Genomic DNA, 22723 nt, shown 5'->3' with positions numbered 1-22723 from the left:
CATCTGACTCATTCAAGTCTCACTTATTCAAGTATGATCTAGATGCAAACATTTCACAAGATGATTTCTAAAAAAAAACAGTAACAAAAAAAACTACCCAAAACTAAAAATCACTAGGTTGTTCAAAATAAAAAGATAATTTTTTTAAAAGATAATATTTTTAATTTCTTCAAATCTAGTACCTAAATATTTATTCCCTGAGCTTCCAGAACTTACCAAGCCTAGTCCCTTTGTCCTCTGGAGAAAACCAGCCAATAATGCCCAGAGCTGCTCTCTGGCCAACTACCTAACTTCCCTTCCTCACTCCAGCCCTACCAATTGTACTCTGCCTCAGCCTGGTCAGCATTGTCTCAGGACTAGTCCAGTGGTCGGCAAACTCACTAGTCAACAGAGCCGCAGTTTGCCGACCACAGGACTAGTCAAATGATCTATTGAACTCTGCCTCAGCCTGGTCAGCACTGTCTCAAGACTAGTCAAATGGTCTTTCTTCACACAGTCCTAACAAAATTACCTAATTATAAACTCCTTCACTCCGGGATGGAAAAATAGGAGAAAAAATCTGAGAATAACTGACAAAGCAATTTTATAACATGTACTTATCTACAGCAGTCCCAGACCACTGTACAAATCTCAGTAAAGGCCCTATCTGGTTTGGCTCAGTGGATAGAGTGTCAGCCTGCAGACTGAAGGGTCCCGGGTTCAATTCCAGTCAAGGGCACACGCCAGGGTTGTAGGCCCGATCCCCAGAAGAAGTTGTGCAGGAGATGGCCAATCAATAATTCTCTCTCATCATTGATGTTTCTATCTCTCTCCCCCTCTCCTTTCTTCTCTGAAATCAATAAAATTTAAAAAAAAAAAATCTGAGCAAAGCAATGAACCCTTTCTATCCATAAAATGCACATGCACAAAACCACATCATTTTGCATCAGGCTGCCAAAAACCTGTCATTCTTCATGTATTTTATCCACAGAAAAGTCTCTCCGACCATCACTAAAGATCTATTTACTCTTCTTTGGCAAATAATTTATACAATTTTTATTTGCTGGTATACTAGCCTATCAGAAAGAAAGCATTAAAAAAGAGGGAAGGCCGAAGCCGATTTGGCTCAGTGGATAGAGCGTCGGCCTGCGGACTGAAGGGTCCCAGGTTCGATTCCGGTCAAGGGCATGTACCCTGGTTGAGGGCACATCCCCAGTAGGAGGTGTGCAGGAGGCAGCTGGTCGATGTTTCTCTCTCATCGATGTTTCTGGCTCTCTATCCCTTTCCCTTCCTCTCTGTAAAAATTCAATGAAATATATTTTTTAAAAAATAAAATAAAATAGAGGGAAGAACAAGGACAGTAACAGCCTGTCCGTGGGGAGCGGGCCTAAGCAGACATTTGGACATCCTTCCTCTCTGTAATCAATAAAAAGTGTAAGTTTAATAATTTAAAAAAAAACTGTGAAGAAAATAATTTTCATTCAGGGTGCTTCTTTAAGGCAGACAAGCATGTAATAACTTTTGAAAAGATTTTCACCTAAATGATAACTTTTTATTTTTATTGATTTCAGAGAGGAAGGGAGAGGGAGAGAGAGATAGAAACATCAATGATGAGAGAATCATTGATTGGCTGCCTCCTGCATGCCCCACACTGGGGATCGAGCCTGCAACCTGGGCATGTGCCCTTGACCGGAATCGAACCTGGGACCCTTCAGTCCACAGGCTGACGCTCTATCTACTGAGCCAAACCAGCTTAGGGCCTAAATAGTAACTTTTTTAAGTCTTAACTCTAGAAGTTTCAGGAGAGGTGCATACAGGCCAGTGGTGAAAGGTATGGTTTAAAAACAAAACAGAGCGCCCTAACCGGTTTGGCTCAGTGGATAGAGCGTCGGCCTGCGGACTGAAGGGTCCCAGGTTCGATTCCGGTCAAGGGCATGTACCCTGGTTGCGGGCACATCCCCAGTAGGGGAGTGTGCAGGAGGCAGCTGATCGATGTTTCTCTCTCATCGATGTTTCTAGCTCTCTATCCTTCTCCCTTCCTCTCTGTAAAATATCAATAAAATATATTTAAAAAAAAAAAAAAAAAAACAGAGCAGGGCGGGAAGAGATTAACTAAAGAACTTATATGCATATATGCATAACCCATGGACACAGACAATAGTGGGGTGAAGGCCTAGGGAGGTGGGAGTGGGGAGGAGGGGGTCGATGTGGGGGAAAGGGGGAGACCTGTAATACTTTCAACAATAAAGATAAATTAAAATAATAATAATAATAAATAAAAACAGAACAGAAAGGTCATCAGCAGCCAGATCATCAGGAGTCTATATTCTATGTTTAAAAGTTTGAATTTTAACCTAAACACAGACAGGAAGGGAACACAAGCAGAGGGCTGGCCAAATCAGTCAGGCCAGAGCAACTTCCTTAAGGCCTTGCTATTATTTCTGGGGTGACCCCTACTGCCTATCCCAATGTAATTTAAAACCAAATGTTCGAGCTTTTTCAAATATGACATCTGATTAATGTAAATGTCTCTTTATTCACACAGGGAAAGGGGTATTAATTCCACATTACCAGTATCCTTGCCTCCCAACCCCCTAGAGACAGATAAGATACCTGGCTCTAATTCTTACAGATTAAGGAAATCCCAAGGTTCCATCAATTTCTACAAAGGATGAAACATAGAGAGAGCAAGACTGTAATCTTGACCCTAATTTTTCAAATCAGACTGGTTTGATACCAAAAAAAAATAAAAATAAAGAGAATAATCTTACCTTCTCAAGTTTCAATTTTATATAAATCTGTATTTTCAATGATAACAAAAATCTATACATAAGCGTAAGTGCATAAAAAACCTAAAGAAGTAATCTCCTGGGGCGGGGCGGGGGGGGGAGGGGACATCTGCAATACTTTCAACAATAAAGATAAATTTAAAGAAAAAGAAATAGTCTAGTTCTTTAAATCATGTTACCAATTTGCACCAATTTTCATTTTCTATGTATAGGTGTTAAGGGTCTGCCACCCATGATAAATGACATCTTTGAGGCTGACTAAGATACTGGATATTGTTATGGGTTGAAGTGTGAACCCCCCCTCCCCCCCAAAAAAAAGTTAGTTTGGACTCCTAACCCCCAGTACCTCAGAATGTAACCTTAGCTGGAGATAGTGTCTTTACAGAGGTAATAAAGTTAAAATGAAGTCATTAGGTGGGGCCCTATCCAATATGACTGTTGTCCTTTTAAAAAGGAGAATTTTTTTTAACACAAAGACACACATAGGGAGAACTCTATGTAAAGACTGGAGTTATGTTGCAAGGAACTACCAGAAGCTAGAAGAGAGGACTGGAATAGATCCTGTCCTAGCACCTTAAAGGGGGAGCATGTCCCTGCCCTTACACTTCTGCCTCCAGATCTGAAGGACAATAAATTTCTGTTGTTTAAGTCACTCAGTGTGTGGCACTTTGTTATAGTAGCCCTAGTAAACAGGTGTCATGAAGAAAATAAGCAGCTAGTTTACTGAGCACATACCAAGTGTTATCTAAGCACTTGGCATCAAGAAACTCATGTAGTCCTAGGGTCCACACATTATAATTATACCCTTTTATGGATGAGGGCACACCAAGGCTCTAAGAGGTTAAGGAACTTGCCCAAAATCAGCCACAACCCCCACTCTTATCACTAGGCTAAAAGGAACTATTATTAATAGTAGTTCATTAAGCCAGACACTAGGTCCTTTACCGATATAACATACACAACAATCCTCTGAAATAAATATTATTACCAATACAAAGGAGGACCCTAACAGAGAGATTAAAAAATTGTCCAATATCTTACAACCAAGAACCATGATAGTGTATCTAATTTGCCAACTTGAAGAAATAAACATAAAAATATTTCTATGCTAAAACTTTAAGAGCAAGTGAAATTTTTAAGTGCCTGACCTTATAATTTAATTTTAGAAATATACATCTATAAATTCAAAATTCTTCAAGATCCCAGAACAACATGTACATGTATTCTCTTCAGCCATTGGTCAAGGGCTGTTTGTGTTCAGATGTGGCCCCTTACTGTTTCTTTGACTTCCAGACACAGGAGAAGAAAAAAATGTAAGGATTGAGATACTGGTTGTTTTTTTGTTTGTTTTTTTTTTTTAATTTTGTAACTTTTTATTTTGATACAAACAGGAAAGAATAAAAAAAAATAATATACTGGGATGTCTCCTTCCCACAATGTCCTCTGCCTGCGAAGTCCCTAGACTTAACATGTAACCAATGTCACCATTTTCTTGTTTATTCTTCTAAAGTTTTTTTAATGCATACACAAGCCAATACAAATTTTCTTTCCTCCATTTCTTTCTTGAAAAAAGGTAACACATCATACACACTATTCTGCATCTTGCTCTTATCACCTAACTATATCTTGGAGACCTTTCCATATCATATTGAATTATATTTGAATTTCGTCCTTTTGTTTGTCAAGAATACTTTTTACTTGCCCTAGCTGGTTTGGCTCAGTGGATAGAGCGTCGGCCTGTGGACTGAAGGGTCCCAGGTTCGATTCCAGTCAAGGGCATGTACCTTGGTTGTGGGCACATCCCCAGTAGGGGGTGTGCAGGAGGCAGCTGATCGATGTTTCTCTCTCATCGATGTTTCTAACTCTCTATCCCTCTCCCTTCCTCTCTGTAAAAAATCAATAAAATATATTTTAAAAAAAAGAATACTTTTTACTTGCTTTCATCATAATTCAGTCTAGCACACAGAACAGCCAGAGCTATCTGAGACAACTGATGGGGGCACCATATCACATACCAAAGACCATCTATCTATTCTCTCCACCTCATCTTCATTTTTGCTCTTTTCTCCAACTCATCCAATTCTCCTCCTCCTTGTTCCTCTCCCATCTCACCCATACCCTACCCTGACAACTAGACCTAGAAACAGCAAACTTCACTGATATTGCTTAGTCATAGCTACCAATAAAAAAGCTGGAGACCCCTGATATAGACAGAAAGCAGTAAATAATTTCCATAGGAACTTCTAATTAATAAAAATGCCTTCAATTGAGGAGCTGCTGTTTGAAGTTATTTTTCCTTTGTTACTTAGGTTTCCTTTGGTACTTTGGCTTGTGAAAAGGGTGAATATTGGCACTACTTTCTAGAAGCATGGAAACAAGCATATACTCAGGCCTAACATTTAGGTAATGCATTTAGTGTTCATGCTGTAATAAGGTAATCAGAAACAAAGCATAAAAACTATAGAAAATGAACATGTTGGCTCCATTTTAATTAGACTACCAGTTTTGTTTTGTTTTTACTAAAAAAGTAAATAGTTATAACCTGAAAATACAGCTCAGAAACATTGTAAGGATATTTACAACTAAAAAAAGGGAATAAAGTTCTCTCTCCTTTTTTTATTTTCCATCCTGCAAATTCAATGCTATCCTCTTCCCCCCAAAGAAGTGCTTTTTCTCCTGCCCAGATCAAACATTATAATTCTTAAGTTTTTTTAAGTAAAAAAGGAGGAGAAAAAATGTTAGCAAATAAAACATTTGCTTAGATTTAGAAGAGGTTTTCCACTAGCAGGGAATATAAAATTAAGGCAGCCACATAACTACATTCTTAAGTAGTTAACAAGTGGCAACTCATACGGTACAGAGGTCTGACTTCCATTCTGTATTCCTGCCAAGCCAGAGGTCTTTGGTTCAGCTTCAGGGGTTACAGTGAAACTACAGCTGACCCCTGAACAATGTGAGCTTAAACTGTTTAGTTTTTTTTCTATAAATACTATTTTTCTTATGATTGTCTTAATAAATTTTCTTTTCTCTGACTTCTTTTATTGTAAGCATATAATACATAAAACAAACAAAATGTGTTAATCAACTATTTGTTATCAGTAATACTGTCAACAACAATGAGTAGTTAAGTTTTGGAGGAGTCAAAAGTCATTAGCTATTTTTGACTGGGGCAGGGGGGTTTGATGAGGCAGCACCCCTAACCCCCCCCCCCCCCCCGGTTGTTAATGGGCCAACTGTATATTAAACACTCCAGGTTCAGAGATTTAGAGGTGAAATCTTAAACAGCATATATACCTTAAAAAGCAGGACTCTATGTACCTAATACATTAATTAAAACCAAGGTGACTGTAAAATAAAACCCAATATATTGATCCCAATTTTCTTGGGTTTCTAGGGAACTAGTACCTGCTGATAGCCCTTTGTCTGTATCCTAAAGATAACAAAGGCCACCAGATCCTGGTGCTAAATTCTCAGTACCAAAGAGAAATACTCTTGTACAAAGTCCTCCAATTCCTAAGGGTTCAGGACTTCTGGTTGGGTTCCCCTTGCAACTGCTCCAATTCTACAGAAAGAATGACTGGAAAAACTGTGTGACTTTGACTTCCTTTACACTAAAATAAGCCTCATTATCCAACAATAGCAGCTGGAACATAAACGAAGATGGAGAACTCAGTCTGCATTTACCTAAAGATTTCCAACAGTCCAAATATTTAGTTTACACAGGTTGCATTATTCTCTGATTTATTCACTGCATTAATTTGGAATTCTGCAGGAAAGATTACCACACAACAAATTATCTAATTACACAATATCTAGCTCCAAAGGAAGGCAACCCATGCCACCTGGTGAAGCTGGTGGAGGGTTTCCATTACTCCTTGTCTTTCTCCATCCTTCCTCCCATTTTCCTCCCCACGTATGTCTTAAACTTGGCCCCTATGCTTAGTCTCAATGGAGTGTCCTTTGGCCATCCATGTACAAGAGATTGAAAGCAGCCAAGAGACTAGAGAAAAACCGTTATCAATGAGTGTTTTTTCCTTCATCTAAAGATCATCTGTTGCCTGGCCAGCGAGGCTCAGTGGTTGAGCATCAACCTATGAACCAGGAGGTGAGGGCTTGATTCTCCATCAGGGCACATGCCCAGTGGGGAACAGGTAGGAGGCAGCCAATCAATAATTCTCTCTCATCATTGATGTTTCTCTCTCTCTCTCTCTACTTTTCCCTTCCTCTCTGAAATCAATAAAAATATATTTGAAAAAATAAAAGATCATCTGTCCACACTGCCCAAAAGAGGTTTGTCCTGTGAGGTGAAACGTGGCACAAAGTGCTACCTGTTGAGAAAAATAATGTAAATTCATTCCCATGCAAAGGACTAGGAAACAGTAGGGTCACTCTCCAACAGAGTTGTATCCATAAACCAACTGGTCTTAGAATGTTCTTATATCCTATATGAAGTTTCAGATAAACAAATGGTTAATGACACATCTTTTGTAACACATGAATCAGCTACAGATTTGCAAGAGTGGGTCACACCCTAGTACCTCTGACTCTAAAGTACTTGTTTGAAAGTGGACCTAGATGTCCGAATTGCCCATCCATCCTACTTAGATAGGAGCAGAATTTTACAACTATGTGGGTGTCATAACTTTAAGTTAAAAAAATAACACATATATATATAATGCAAGTTAATTTGAGAACTTCACTAATATTTTAACTCCAATAACCAAGAAAAGTAGCAATACAAAGTAAGGAATAACCAATCAGTCCTTGGAAGCAAACACAATAGTTTTTGAGTGGAAAGGAATGTCAGGTAAGAGGTTTAATGAACTGCAAATTTGAGAATTAGAATATTCTCAATTCTAAAAAATAAATTAGGCCTTTAATTTTAAAAATAACACATCTTACCTTAAGAGGCATCTGAATAGCATTCATAGTGTCAGGAATAGTTCAGACAATACTCAAAAATGAGCAAGAAGGGAGTCTTAGTAATCCCTCAGTTACCAAGTATCAGCAGGTGGAAAAAATGTTTTGTTTCAAGAAGGTATCTGAAAGAGAAGACTTCCATTTAGACTAAAAAAATGATCAAGAATGAGTAAATAGTTTAAGCTACGTGGACAGAGATTTGAAGTACTACTGCCTCACCATCCTAAAGAGAAGTACAAAACACATCCTCTTTGGAAATTAGCAACTGTGGGCATGTGTATATCCATATATATGAAGAAATATATTTTACATAAAAAGTGGATTAAATGTGTAATACATATTTTAGATAATATAAAATTTTAGATAATATCAAATCATTAGAAAAACAAAATCCCAGCCGAAACCGGTTTGGCTCAGTGGATAGGGCGTCGGCCTGCGGACTGAAGGGTCCCAGGTTCGATTCCGGTCAAGGGCACGTACCTTGGTTGCGGGCACATCCCCAGTAGGAGGTGTGCAGGAGGCAGCTGATCGATGTTTCTCTCTCATCGATGTTTCTCTCTATCCCTCTCTCTCTCTTCCTCTCTGTAAAAAATCAATAAAATATATTTAAAAAAAAAAAAAAAAAAAAAAAAAAAAAAAAGAAAAACAAAATCCCAGATAGAAAAATAATTATCCATCCAGGGCACTTCATAAACACTATAGAAAGTGATTTGTTAACTGACCATCTAAAAAAGACCCTTGCCACATTTAATTTTATTTAATGAAAACCTCTCTGATCACTCTCATTGTCATAATTTTATTAAGTTTCAGAACCCATTCTACTTAAAAACCTATTCTTGACTGAAGTGCTACAAGCAAATAAAAGGCCCTTCTTTCCTAGAGATCTTTAAAAGCAAACCAAACAACTTAATTTTGAGGACCAGGAGGGAGCCAAGTTTGCCTGGAGGTAGGAAGATGGATTAAATGACCTCTCTCGCAGAATCCTTGTTCAAATCCTAGGCCTGAATAAAAATTCCAGCTTAACCAGTTATTGCTTTGCTTAAAATGGAGGCTTGCCTGAATAGGAACAAAAATAACAGCACCCACCTCTATAAAATAAATTTCGAAAAATCAAAGACTACAATACCCTCATTTTCTAAAGAAAAATGTTTTAAAAATGTTCTGGTGTAGATTTGTTCCTGCTATACATTTGTCACTTCGGCTTGGAAGACTTGCCATCACTTTCCCTAACGCTCATCGGATTTTTTGGGGGGGTAGGGGTAAGGGGAAGGAGTATGACTCTTGACCCAAGTCTCAGGAGGATTTAGGAGCCCCTCCGGGATCCCCACTGCAAAAGACATGGGGAGAAGAGAAAGGGGACAGCCCGAGTTCCCACCCCTCCCCCCACCTTGGACCCTGGTCCCAAACCTATCCGCCTCACCTTCCCGCAGTAGGGTGACTCCTTCTGCCCCATCCCCATTGTTAGAGAGGGGGCGACCGGGGAAGTGGGCTCAGGACAGGGGCGCCTCGGCCGTTGCCCCGGCTCGCTTCAGGAGGGGCGGCCCGCGGGATGCAGCTTCCCTTCCCCTCCGCGTCGGTCCGTCCCACCTCGGCTCGGCCTTGCGCCCCGGGCTCTCCTCGGCGCCCCCGGCCCTAGGCCTGGCCTCGGCCGGCCCCCGGGCACCAGGCCCCCGACCCTTCGGCAGGCAGCCCGCGGCCCAGTCCTGGGAGTGGGAACGGGGCGGGGGTCTCTATGCCCCACACACGCTTCTCCGCTCCCCCAGCCCAGCCGCTTCCAGGGCCCTCGGCGGCGCCAGCTCCACGGGCCCTGCGGCCCCCCACCTCCCGGCCGGGCCGCCCCCTTGGACTCCCGCGGACGGGACCTCCTCCCCTTCCCCACCATCACCCCTACCGACTCGGGAACCCACCCCCCCGGGGCACCAGTGCCAACGGCGGCTCCCCGGGCCCCGGACCTACCTGCACGGCTCAACCAAGCCTAGAAGTGGGGGCGGGGAATCTTCCGCCCTCCTCTGTCTCTCATTGGCCCTTCCAGAGCACATCCTGAGTAGCATTGGCTGATGGCGGCTGTCCGTCAGAGCGGCGGGGCGGGACAGAAGGGGGAGAGGATGCTGGTGCCCCGGCGTCTCTGTCTCTGTGTATCTCGCTGTCTCTGTCTCGGCTTTGGGAAAAGAGAGACATTTGAACAGGAGGACTGAAAGAAGGCCGGAGGTGGGAAGGACAGAAATAGGCATCCTGGCAGAGCTTCCCACCAGTCGGCCACTCCGAGCCCTCTACCTAAGTCCCCTTTAGATCCAATTCTCCATCACCCCCAACCCTGGCCCCTCACCCTTGTAGGTTCTTCATCCAGGAAGCGACGTGATGAAAACTCGAGGCCGGAAGGCCATCGAGATTTTATAAATGTATATAAAATATACACATACAAATACTTACATATAAACTCAGTCAGATATAAGGTCACGAGAGCCTGGAGAGGAAAGGGTACACATCTCACAAACAGGGAAGGACTTGAGATATAGCCAATATCAGAAGGAATCAAAATGACTCAAAGTGCTAGTAACAGTGGTTTCCTCCCGGGCGGGAGAACTGAGTGCCTAGGAGACCAGGTGGAAGGAAGACAACATTTCACTGCACATCCTTTTGTATCTTTTGATTTTTGTACCATTCACAAAGATTCCAGGTGTTTTGTTGTTGTTGCTGCTGCTGCTGCTGCTACTGTTGTTAAGTAATTGATTTAAATTTAAAAATATTCTAAGGTTGGAAAACCAGAGGGACAGACAAGATGGTCGTCCAGACAAAGTGGGACAATGTGCAGATTTAGGGAGGAATTTTAGTTTTTAATATATTAAGATCCAGATGCCAGTAGTAAAACTAAGTGGATTTGTCCTAGAGGCAACTGGAGTTAGGGACCTGGTAAAGAGTGGAAAATTTGGACTAGAGGAGATCTGGGAGTCCCTCCCCATAGAAATGTAAAAGAAACCCACAGGAGGATGAAAAGAAACAGAATGAGGGTCAGTTAGGTAAGAAAAACAGTATTGAAGAAGCATGAACGTTAAGGGAGGAAGGGTATCTGGAAAAATAGAATAATAAAACTATAAGAACCTCACCGGTCTTGAGACTCACATCAGGGACCGTTTAGGCTCATTTAGTAAAGAATGAAAGCCAAGAAAATATCCATTTAGCAGCGTTCTTAATTTTTTCAAACCACAGACCCTTTTCAGTCTGATGAAGCATATGGTCCTCTTCTCAGAATGTTTTCAAATGCATAGCAAACGTACATAGGAATGCAAAGGAAAGCAATGATATTAAACCACAATTTTCAATTATATTATATTAATGTATTTTATATTAATGTATTAAATAATAAGATCTAATAACCACAGTAACTTTGAGGCCCATAAATTAACTTAAATAATATTTCAAGATCTCTGCAACAACTGTAATATATTTGAAAAAATCTGTGATTTCTATTGGTGACAAGATCACAGGTACTGCTAATATTACTTGGTTTGTTGTCTCCATTTGTACTGGAAGGAAATGCTAATTTTCTGTTACACTTTAGCAAAATTAAGGCATATGCTTTTGTAAGTTCGTTGATTTCCTAATCTCTGGACCACAGTTTAGGAAACCATACCCTAAAGAAAGCATTCTTTCCACCCTCCACATACCATGCCAGGCTGTGACCCTTCCCTTGGCTTCTTATCTCTTGCTCTGTCTACTCCTCTCCCATTTGCTCCAAGCACTCTCTACCTGCAGATTTCTGATATCCCTCTGACTAAAAGAGCAAGGGACTATGAGTGAGGGTTGGACGAAAGATATATACAGGTTGTCTTTTTTCAAAGAAAAAGAGAGAGCTATACAGTATATAGCAGATCTGAGAAGATGGGGAAAAGGAACCAAAGATGGGGTATCATTAATCCCCAAGAGGAAAAACAAATTATAAAAAGAAACCTTTATCGCCGAAACCGGTTTGGCTCAGTGGATAGAGCATCGGCCTGCGGACTGAAGGGTCCCAGATTCGATTCCAGTCAAGGGCATGTACCTTGGTTGCAGGCACATCCCCAGTGGGAGGTGTGCAGGAGGCAGCTGATCCATGTTTCTAGCTCTCTATCCCTCTCCCTTCCTCTCTGTAAAATATCAATAAAATATATTTTTTTAAAAAAAGAAACCTTTATCAGTTAAAAAAGAATATTTCCTGGGTTTATTAATTTTACTTAAATTGGCCCTAGAAAACATCTTTATTTTTTTTTTTAATATATTTTATTGATTTTTTACAGAGAGGAAGGGTGAGGGATAGAGAGTTAGAAACATCGATGGGAGAGAAACATCGATCAGCTGCCTCTTGCACACCTCCCACTGGGGATGTGCCCGCAACCAAGGTACATGCCCTTGACCGGAATCGAACCTGGGACCCTTCAGTCCGCAGGCTGACGCTCTATCCACTGAACCAAACCGGTCAGGGCTAGAAAACATCTTTAATCCAGCTTTTTATTTCATGTATCTGTAAAATGGGGTGAAAAAATAGTACCTACATCCTAGGGTTTTTGTGAGGATTAAATTAGTTAATATATATAATAAATTTAACACAGTGCAGTTTTTAACTACCATTATTATTACATTTTGCATCTTGTATTCCAGAGCATTCCAGGAAAATTCCTGGTATGATTATTTGTATTAATGGCATGTATAATAGCAAATTAAGAGTGACTAACCCAGAGCACCTACTTTTTATTTATTTATTTATTTCCTACTTTTTATTTAAATGCTTCAAATTTAGAATACTTCACTTCTTCCAGTTACATTTTCATTCCTCTAGAGGTGGGTGGAAGAACCTCAGTGCCTCTTTAAAGAGATTGCAAACTTGGAAAGAAAATTTTGCTACTCCTATTACAAAGGGCTAGCTTCCATAATGCTGTATATAAAGACCTCCTACAAATCAAGAAATAAAGACCAGCAATCCTCATACATTTCTGATGGAAGTGCAAACTGGCACAGCCACTTTGGAAAAGACTTTGATATAATTTAATACAATTGGAAATTAATTTAACACTAGTTTTACTAGTAAGCATAAGTATTACTGTACAAGAATAGTCATAGCAGCATTGTTCCCTAGTGCCCCAGACTGGAAACATCCCAAATGTTTACCAAGAGTAAAATGGTCAAATTATTGTATATTCATACCATGAAAATTAATAAATTATGGTTATATTCAACGACATAGAAATTTTTACAAAGGTAATATTGAACACATACACAAAAAGTAAGATTCATAAAGCATACATAGTATGATTCCATTTGTGTAAAGTTTAAAAGCAGGCAAAATTGAACTATATTGCTTAGGGATGCATAGATAGGTGTTAGGATTATAAAGAAAAGGAAGGAAATGGACATAGTAAAAGGTGAATTAGCGGGACAGAGGGAGTTTTGTTTGATTGGGGCGGAGGTTGTTCTTAGGGACAGGCTGTGTTCTACTTTTTGATCAGGTGATGGGATAGAAGTATTTGCTCCATAAGTGTTTATTAAAATGTACAAAAACATTTATATTTTTTCAGTATATATATTTCACAATGACAATATTTTAAAAACAGCATCTCTAGAAAAATGAACAAAGTTTATGACAGAAAATTTACAAGAATTAAAACAGGAATGGCTCTTAAATGAATTAAAAGATGCTCAACTTGACAAAAACATGCATTTAAAGTTCTGCTGAGGTACTATTTTCATCTAATAGGTCATGAAGATAAACTTTTACTAAACATTGTGTTGGCAATAGAAAGAGAGAAATAACAATTTTTTTACATCACTGATGAAAGAATAAGTTCTTCCAATATCTATGGATCTATATGGAAAGCAATTAGGCAATAACCATCAAAATTATAAATGCAAATACCTTTTAATCCAGTAATTCCAACTCTAGATATTTATTCATTTATTCATTTATTCCCTAAATATTTATTGAGCACCTTACTATGTGGCAGGCACTGTTTTATGCTGCAGAATTTATCTTACTGATATATTCTCTGAAAAATTGGGAAATATGGGGCTGTTTATTTCATTGTCATCATACAGTTGTTCATGAGGAAGAAGCCTTAAATCTCAACCAGAGAATATAAAAGTAAGATTTTATCAAAGCACATTAAATAAAATTTTAAAAGTATAATAAATATTCCCCTACTTCCAAAATCTGAGATAATCTGTATATACATACTTATTAGTTTGTTTTTTAACGAACATTCTAATAGCAAAAGATGAAGAAAACTTAAATGCACTTTATTATAGGACTGGTTAAATAAATTATTATTTGACTCCTGCTCTGTCACCAGGACTGGCTTCATGGGCATAACAACTGTGCAGTCACATAGGGCCCCACACTCAGAAGGGCCCCATACTCTGCTATTGCCATCTTGAAATTTTTAATGATTTTACTTTTGAACTTGGGTTTTGTAAATGAAGTCCAATGGGCCAATGAAGCAAATGCATGAGCAAGAAGAGGAGATATGCACAATTAGGTGTCACCATTCCTTGTCACGCCATTTACATAAGGCATTGGTGATGCCCCATGAGCACAGAATTCTGGGGGACCTGTAATGTGGGAGTTCAAGATTCAAAGTGAATGCAGGGCATGTGTGTTACATATATGACTGAATAGAACTTTCTGTTCCAACCCAGAAAAAAGGTAACGTATTCTAAGAAACGAGAAAGACAAGGAACTGTATCCTATCTTTTCTTACTCATGTTACTTCTTTGAATTAACCAATCACTGATCCTGAAAATGACATAAAGGAAAAGGCAGCCCTAGCTGCTTTGGCTCAGTGGATAGAGTGTTGGCCTGTGGACCAAAGGGTCTCAGGTTGGATTCCCCATCAGGGCAAATGTCTGGGTTGTGGGCTTGGTCCCCAGGGAGAGGCATGCATGAGGCAACTGATCAATGATTATCTCTCATCATTGATGTTTCTATCTCTCTCTCCCTCTCTGAAATCAATTTAAAAAAATTTTTAAAAAAGGAAAAGTCAGTCTGGAGTTCCTTTTCCTTTCAGTCCTTCCTTACTCATCAGTAAGCTGAAAGTGGAGTGTTAGTAGAATATGCCCATAGCAAGAAGTGAAATCAAAACATTTGAGATGGTTTATTCAGAGTTCCCACTATTCTGGTAAGAACAAAATACATGTGCAGGTACAAGCAACAAAATATGAATAATTGTATAATTTCAGCAATTCAACATATGAGTTAAATAAATGATCTTTAAAACTGGCAGTGGACAAGATAAAGATATATGGCAAAATTCTTGCTTGATGATTTAAATTTTTTAATTTTTCTTTGCTTAGATGACATTAAATAACAACAACAACAAAAAAACCATAACGAGTCAAGACAGAGACCATGAAAGAAAGGGAAACATTTTATATTTTAGTACCTTTAATGGCACTTTTTTTCTGCTTTTTGAACAAGAAATCCACACATTTATTTTGCACTGGACTCCACAAATTAGGTAGCTGGTCTTGTCCATTGCTTGTTAATTTTGTGACATTGGGCAAGTTATTTAAACAATCAATGCCTCAGTTTCCATCTCTACAACATGGGAATAATAGTCATACCTATTTCATAGTATTGTTGAGAGGATTAAATATACTAATATAGGGAAGACTCTTAGAATAGTGTGTAGCTACTGCATAAGTATTTAATGTCATTACCATTATTGCTATATTGCTGTTATCAGATATACAATGGAATATTAGCCAGCTATAAAAAAGAAAGAAGTTGTACCTACATATACCACTAGAGCTTGATCTCTGGATACGGTTTTTTGTGTTTTTTTTTTTCAGTTTATTTATTTTATTTCGTTTTTTGTTTTGTTTTTAGTATATTTTATTGATTTCAGAGAGGAAGAGAGAGGGAAAGACAGAAATATTAACGATGAGAGAGAACCATTGATTGGCTGTCTCCTGCACGCCCCTGACTGGGGACCGAGCCCACAAGCCAGGCATGTGCCTTTGACCAAAATCAAACCATTTAGTCCACAGGCCGATGCTCTATCCACTGAGCCAAACCAGCCAGGGCTGGATACATTTAAAAAAAAAAAAAAAAAAAAAATATATATATATATATATATATATATATATATATATATATTTAAATATATTTTATTGATTTTTTACAGAGAGGAAGGAAGAGGGATAGAGAGTTAGAAACATCGATGAGAGAGAAACATCGATCAGCTGCCTCCTGCACACCTCCCACTGGGGATGTGCCCGCAACCAAGTTACGTGCCCTTGACCGGAATCGAACCTGGGACCTTTCAGTCCGCAGGCCGACGCTCTATCCACTGAGCCAAACCGGTTTTGGCTTTTTTAAATATATTTTATTGATATTTTACAGAGAGGAAGGGAGAGGGATAGAGAGCTAGAAACATCGATGAGAGAGAAACATCGATCAGCTGCCTCCTGCACACCTCCCACTGGGGATGTGCCCGCAACCAAGGTACATGCCCTTGACAGGAATCGAACCCGGGACCCTTCAGTCTGCAGGCCGACGCTCTATCCACTGAGCCAAACCGGTTTTGGCCCATTTTTTTTTTTTTTAAAGGTATCAAACAATGTTTATGCCCTGTTTCCATTTGGGTAAGGAAAGAAAGAGAAAAAAAAAACCTTTACATATAGCCGAAACCGGTTTGGCTCAGTGGATAGAGCGTCAGCCTGCGGACTGAAGGGTCCAGGGTTCGATTCCGGTCAAGGGCATGTACCTTGGTTGCGGGCACATCCCCAGTGGGAGGTGTGCAGGAGGCAGCTGATCGATGTTTCTCTCTCTCATCGATGTTTCTAGCTCTCTATCCCTCTCCCTTCCTCTCTGTAAAATATCAATAAAATATATTAAAAAAAAAAACCTTTACATATATGAACTTATATACGCTTAAAACATATTGCTGAAGAATATACATTCAATAACACTGGTTGCTTCCAAGAAGGGGAAACAGGAGCTGGAAGATGAAGTGACAGGAGAATTTTTCTCGTTAATCTTTGAATCATGTCAAAGTCTCACTTATTCAAAAAATCATTTAAATTAAGCATTTTAAATGGATCATAAGCTCATTGAGGGTAGAAACTGTCTTCTTTCTTTCTTTCTTTCTTCATTCTTTCTTTCTTTCTTTCTTTCTTTCTTTCTTTCTTTCTTTTATTGATTTCAGAGAGGAAGGGAGAGAGAGATAGAAACATCAATGATGAGAGAGAATCATTGATCGGCTGCCTCCTGCACGCCCCACACTGGGGATCAAGCCTACAACCCAGGCATGTGCCCTTGGCTGGAATTGAACCTGGGACCCTTCAGTCCGCAGGCCGATGCTCTATCCACTGAGCCAAACCGGCTAGGGCTGGAAACTGTCTTCTATATTTTATTTTACACAGGGCACTGCCAGACACAGAAGCCTAAATAAATACTTGTTCACAAAAATATGTATTAAAAAGTTAAGAGGATAAGATAGCAATAGCAGTGGTTTTACCATGAAGAATCTTAGGCAAATGACTTTATCCCTCAGTTTTCCCAATAATACCTACTTCCTAGAGTTGTTGTAAAGATTAACACAGGTGAAGTTTTGCACACAGTGGATGCTCAATAAAAATTGGCTGATGCTATTGTTGTTCAATCCTTAGGACTCTGGCCTTCTGGATTAAAATATGAAAAGAGATGAGGTCCTGAGTTGTACATATTGCCCCTATATTCACTCACTTATATTAGTTTTCTTTCACAATATCACATTTAAAATTTCCTTTTATTTCCATTGTCATCAGCTTAGTTAAGAGATCATTGGGCAGTGATATTCAACAGGGCCAGAGTAAAATGCTAGTAGGTATATGCTGACTTTATTTCTTCCTAATGTATGTAGTAGCACAGGTCACTGGGTTCTCCCTCCTGAACCCCAGTAGTTGAATGCTGCTTACTTTTAGCAATTAAGTTTCTGTCCATCTCATCTTCAAAAGTCATTAAGAAAATAGTATTGAGCACCTGCCGCATGCCAGCCACTGCCAAGGCCCTGAAGATGTGATAAGATAGTGCTGCTGCCTTCAAAGTTTACATGGAGGTGGAGAAGACAGAAAAAAAAAAAAAAAAAAAAAGGCAAGCCATTACAATGAAATAGGGGCTGAGATAGAAGGCAGTATGGAGGTAAGATTGGAAAGAGAGGCACAGAGGGAATAGTATGTACAAAGCCCAGAAGGTGAGGGATAGCAACCACTTTCCAGAAAATGATAGTATCTAACTGACTCTATTGTTAGAGTCAGGCCAGAAGTTGAAGGACATACCTGTTTTTTCCTCTCCATATTTGTTATCTTCTTCCAGTTAGAATTCCAATCCACAATATCAACACATTTATTCATTTGTTCAATCCTGTGATATATCTTAGTTTCCCATTGCTTCATTTATACCACTTAAATAAGCAAACTTACTAAAGAGTTCAGGATTTGTTTTCACTTTTATCTCCCATCACTGCCCCAACATACACCCTATCCTTCCCAAGACTGAGGGTATATAGTGAAATACTTTGTTCGTAAGTTATTTTTTTTAAAATATATATTTTATTGATTTTTTACAGAGAGGAAGGAAGAGGGATAGTCAGAAACATTGATCAGCTGCCTCTTGCACACATCCTACTGGGGATGTGCCCGCAACCAAGTTACATGCCCTTGACCGGAATCGAACCTGGGACCTTTCAGTCCGCAGGCTGACGCTCTATCCACTGAGCCAAACCGGTTTTGGCCGTTCATAAGTTATTTCAGTTAGCTCTTCTTAGTCCTACCCTGCACTCCCCTTCCCAGGCTGGTTCTGGTACTCACTAGAAAAACTACAGTTAGGTTCATTTGTTTCTATTTCATTTTTATTTTTTTCCTCTTTCTAATTCTTATTGTTTTTAAAAATATGTAGCATATTAATATGCTCTCAAAAATAAAAATATTTAAAAAAGTATAATCAGCCTGGCTGGGGTGGCTCAGTGATTGAGCATCGACCTATGAACCAGGAGGTCACGGTTCAATTACCGGTCAGAGTACATGCCCGGGTTGCAGGCTCCATCCCCAGTGTGGGACATGCAGGAGGCAACCGAATGATGATTCTCACTCATCGTTGATGTTTCTATCTCTTTCTCCTTCTCTGAAATCAATAAAAAAATATATATTTTAAAAATTATAATCAGGAAAGTACCACTCCCTCCCAAATCCCTTCCATTCCATTCCTCACCTGTTAAAGGTAACCAACTTCACTATGTTCTGGTTTATCCTTCCATTGTTTCCTTTTTGAGAAGCAAATTATAGATGTTTTTACTTCCTTTTTTTTCCTTTTTTTTTTTAAAAATCTATTTTATTGATTTTTACAGAGAGGAAGAGAGAGGGATAGTTAGAAACATCGATGAGAGAGAGACATAGATCAGCTGCCTCCTGCACGCCCCCCACTGGGGATGTGCTCGCAACCCCAGGTACATGCCCTTGACCGGAATCGAACCTGGGACCCTTCAGTCCGCAGGACGACGCTCCATCCACTGAGCCAAACCGGTTATGGCTCCTTTTTTTTTCTTATACAAAATATGTGTATGATCTTTTGCACTTTACTTTTCACTTAACATCTCCTAAAAATAATTTCATAACAGTTCATAGAGATTATCCTTTTTTTGACAGCTGCAGAGTACTCTGTTGTGTACCGGTTTATCCAACCAATCTTCTATGCTTGGGCATTTAGTTTCTAATATTTTGCAATTACAAATAATGCTATAATGAATAAACTTATGCAAATGTATTTTTGAGGTGTATCTTCTAGGTAAATTCCTAGAGGTGGGTTTGCTGGGTGAAGAGTAGATGCGTATGGAGTTTTGCTGTATACTGCCAAATTCTGCTTCACAGGTTGTACATTTTGCATCCCCACCAATGTAGGAGAGTGCCTGTTTCCCACAGCTTTGCCAACTGAATGTAGACTCAAGTTTTGATTTTTTGCTAATCTGTTGGGTAAGGAATTGTATCTCAGTGTAGTTTTTGTAAAATACATTTTTATTGACTTCAGAGGAAGGGTGAGAGATAGAAACATCAATGATGAGAATCATTAATTGGCTACATCCTGCATAACCCCCATAGGGAATGGAGCCCGCAACCTAGGCATGTGCCCTGACCAGGAATTGAACCATGACCTCCTGGCTCATAGGTGAACGCTCAACCACTGAGCCATGCCAGCCGATCCACTTTCTCATCCTTTTAAAAGGGTTATTTTTCTTTAGCTTTGTGACTGCTTTTGGGGAGACATTTATCACAAAGGCTTTAATTTACATTTTTGGACTTTTTGCAATACTTTGTATGTGTGTGGACTGCTATACTCCACTCTAAATAATCTCATGGACAAGAATTCTTCAACTGAGAGTCCTTATCTGTCTGTTCACCCTATTCTGTGCAGTTTAAGGATTTGTTGGTGAGGGTGGGAAGATCAATATACCTTGTTTCTCTTTTCGACCAGTCTTACATTTCATCCTTTTCCTTTCACCGTCTCTTCTTCATGTCTGGTTCTCCCAGTTCTTCCCTAGAAACACCACTTCTATGAGGCTGTTGTTCTTGGTCCCACACATTTTCAAACCTTTTCCTGAAGTGAGGGGAATGATCTATCAAGTCCCAACCTGTGTTCAATAGTTCGCATTTACGTCACTTTTTCTTTCCTATAGATTCTGCCTGTGCTTCCTCTAAGTCTTCTATTCCATTCTGCTGATCCACTAAGCAATTTAACCTCGTTCCACATTCTCAGCACCCACAAGCTTATGGTGGTAGCAAGGTCCCTACTGGAAAAGTTGTTTTGTACTTACAATTTGTATTCTAGTAATGAAGGCATGAATCCTGTGTAGTTTTTAATTGTTCTACTTGATTTTATGGTTGTTTAGGGAGAGTGAGGGGCATATTTGTAATCAGGCTACTGCCATTGTTTTCCAGCTCCAGAAGTCTCAATATGCTTTTTAAAACAAGACAGATACGCCCTAGACAGTTTGGCTCAGTAGATAAGAGCATTGGCCTACGGACTAAAGGGTCCTGGGTTTGATTCCAGTCAAGGGCACATGCCCAGGTTGCAGGCTCAATCCCCAGTGGGGGGCATGCAGGAGGCAGTCAGTCAATGATTCTCTCTCATCATTGCTGTTTCCATTTCTTCCTCTCTGAAATTAATAAAAATATATTTTAAAAAATAAAATAGACAGATACATTTCAGCAGCATCCAGTCATCATAAAAACCATTGAAAAGAATAGAAATGAGGTGTCTTAACTAAGAACCAATGTTATAACTGGTAATTGAAGTGGGAGTAAGTGTTGTGATTGACAAGACTAGCAAAGGGAATATTAGTGGCTTTAGATTGTATCAGTGAGTTAAAAGCTTGAGAAAATTAAGAAGCATTTTAAGATTAGAAATAAGGTAATGAGTGCTTGCTATTATAGCTGCTCCTGCTCTTAATTGGTGATGCCAGCCCTAGCAATTAAAAAAGAAATGAGGTATTTCACACAAGGATGAAAAAAGAATTAATGGTATTATTTGCAGATAATATAATCTTAAATAGAAACTAAATTTAATACAGTCAACTGACAAAAAATCAGTAATTCCTCTACAGCAGTGTGGCAGGTGCTCCTGGCTGCTGAGACAACAGCCATTCTCCCCTTTGTCTTTGCTAACAAAATCTGTTTCCTTGCATCCCACTCCATACAGGGGAAATTGGTAATAAAATACGTAAGAACTAAAAAGAAAATTGAGGATTTAAAATCTGCTATTTTAAAGCAAATTCTAGTCACTCAAGGAGGGAATAACATACTTTCAATTTCTGTGTGAGAAGTAGAGTGACAGAATACAGATCAAAAGCCTCATCAAAGGACTATGCACATGATAGATCTGAATCTATGGTTAATAATAAAGTTTCCTGCCCTGGCCAGTGTGGCTCAGTTGGTTGAGTGATGTCCCTGGGCACTGGAGGGTTGCCAGTTCTATTCCTGGTCAGGGCTCATGCTCAGGTTGGGGGCTCGATCCCCAGTAGGGGGCGTGGAGGAGGCACCTGATCGATGTTTTGCTTTCACATCAATGTTTCTCTCCCTTCCTCTCTTTAAAAATCAACTTAAAGAAATCACAAATTTCTTTTGTAAAACCTGAACTTCTATAGTAGACAATTTCAAAATGATAGAAAGGATACCTGACAGATAACATTAGACATGACTTGAAACTTTCAGAGTAAGTCCTAAACTAAATAAAAGGGTTTAAACATACTTTGTCAAAAGCATTCAGCTCTATCATCCAATCGCTGAGCCTCGATTTTCTATTTTGTAAAACAGAGAAATACCTACCTTATAGAGTTGAGGATTGAAAATATTGTACAAAAATTAAGTTACACAGCACACATCATGATTTCATTAAACACAGCTATTTAGCAAAGTTTACATTTATAAAGAAAAATAAAACCTATACCAACCCTTCATAAACCATTAATTAGCAGCTAAATGAGCCAACGAATACTTCTGGTTACCGCTATCCATTTAACAGCAAATGGCAGTGAAGGTTGAATTCTGGTTCCTTCTGATCTGCCTAGCTCATCCTATTCCATGTGTTTCTATCTGTTGCTAACCTTTTCCTCAAATCTGAATAAAAGCCTTCAGATCTCTTCATTTTCTCTAAGATAATCAAACTAGAGTAAAATTTAGTTTCTATATTCTACTTCTTTCAGATCTTGATTTTAAAAAGAGATTCTATTTGGAACAAAAGCTTTGTGTCCCTTTTAAAGGAATTTTAGAAATCACATGATTAAAGAATAAGCAGTTGACTTGCAAAGTAGCAGCTGCTGACAAGGGGCTTCTACAGTTTGAAAAAATATTCTAAAAGTTACCATTTTTTTGTCAAAATATTTATTTTGAAATTCCAAATAATACTAAGATAAGAATGTGTTTTAAAATATATATATGTATTAAAAGAGGGTGTAAGTAAAAAAATAAACACTCACCTAGACTTTTGTGGAACATAAAATTGTAACCTTTCACTATTTTGCTGTGCTTTACTAAAA

General features: G+C 39.1%; 1 protein-coding gene across 2 annotated transcripts in view; it reads right to left on the bottom strand.

The window, feature by feature from the left end:
* KANSL1 (KAT8 regulatory NSL complex subunit 1) overlaps window positions 1-9671 on the bottom strand; it is a 177045-nt gene extending 167374 nt beyond the window's left edge. Inside the window, exons 1-2 of one of the 2 annotated variants that reach the window (XM_080680385.1) lie at window positions 9645-9671; window positions 7671-7810 (exon numbers count right to left, since the gene is read on the bottom strand). The gene's annotated coding sequence lies outside the window, so the exon portion shown is untranslated. Of the gene's footprint in view, window positions 1-7670; window positions 7811-9644 lie in introns of those variants that run through there. The other variant, XM_080680383.1, reaches the window with a different exon arrangement.
* Between the last annotated feature and the right edge of the window lie 13052 nt (window positions 9672-22723).

This window comes from Plecotus auritus, assembly GCF_963455305.1.
Source record: "Plecotus auritus genome assembly, chromosome: 7".
In the NCBI taxonomy this organism is placed as follows: Eukaryota; Metazoa; Chordata; class Mammalia; order Chiroptera; family Vespertilionidae; genus Plecotus; species Plecotus auritus.
The sequence above is the reverse complement of the archived record's forward strand: the minus strand, read 5'-3'. Positions and strand labels throughout refer to the sequence as shown.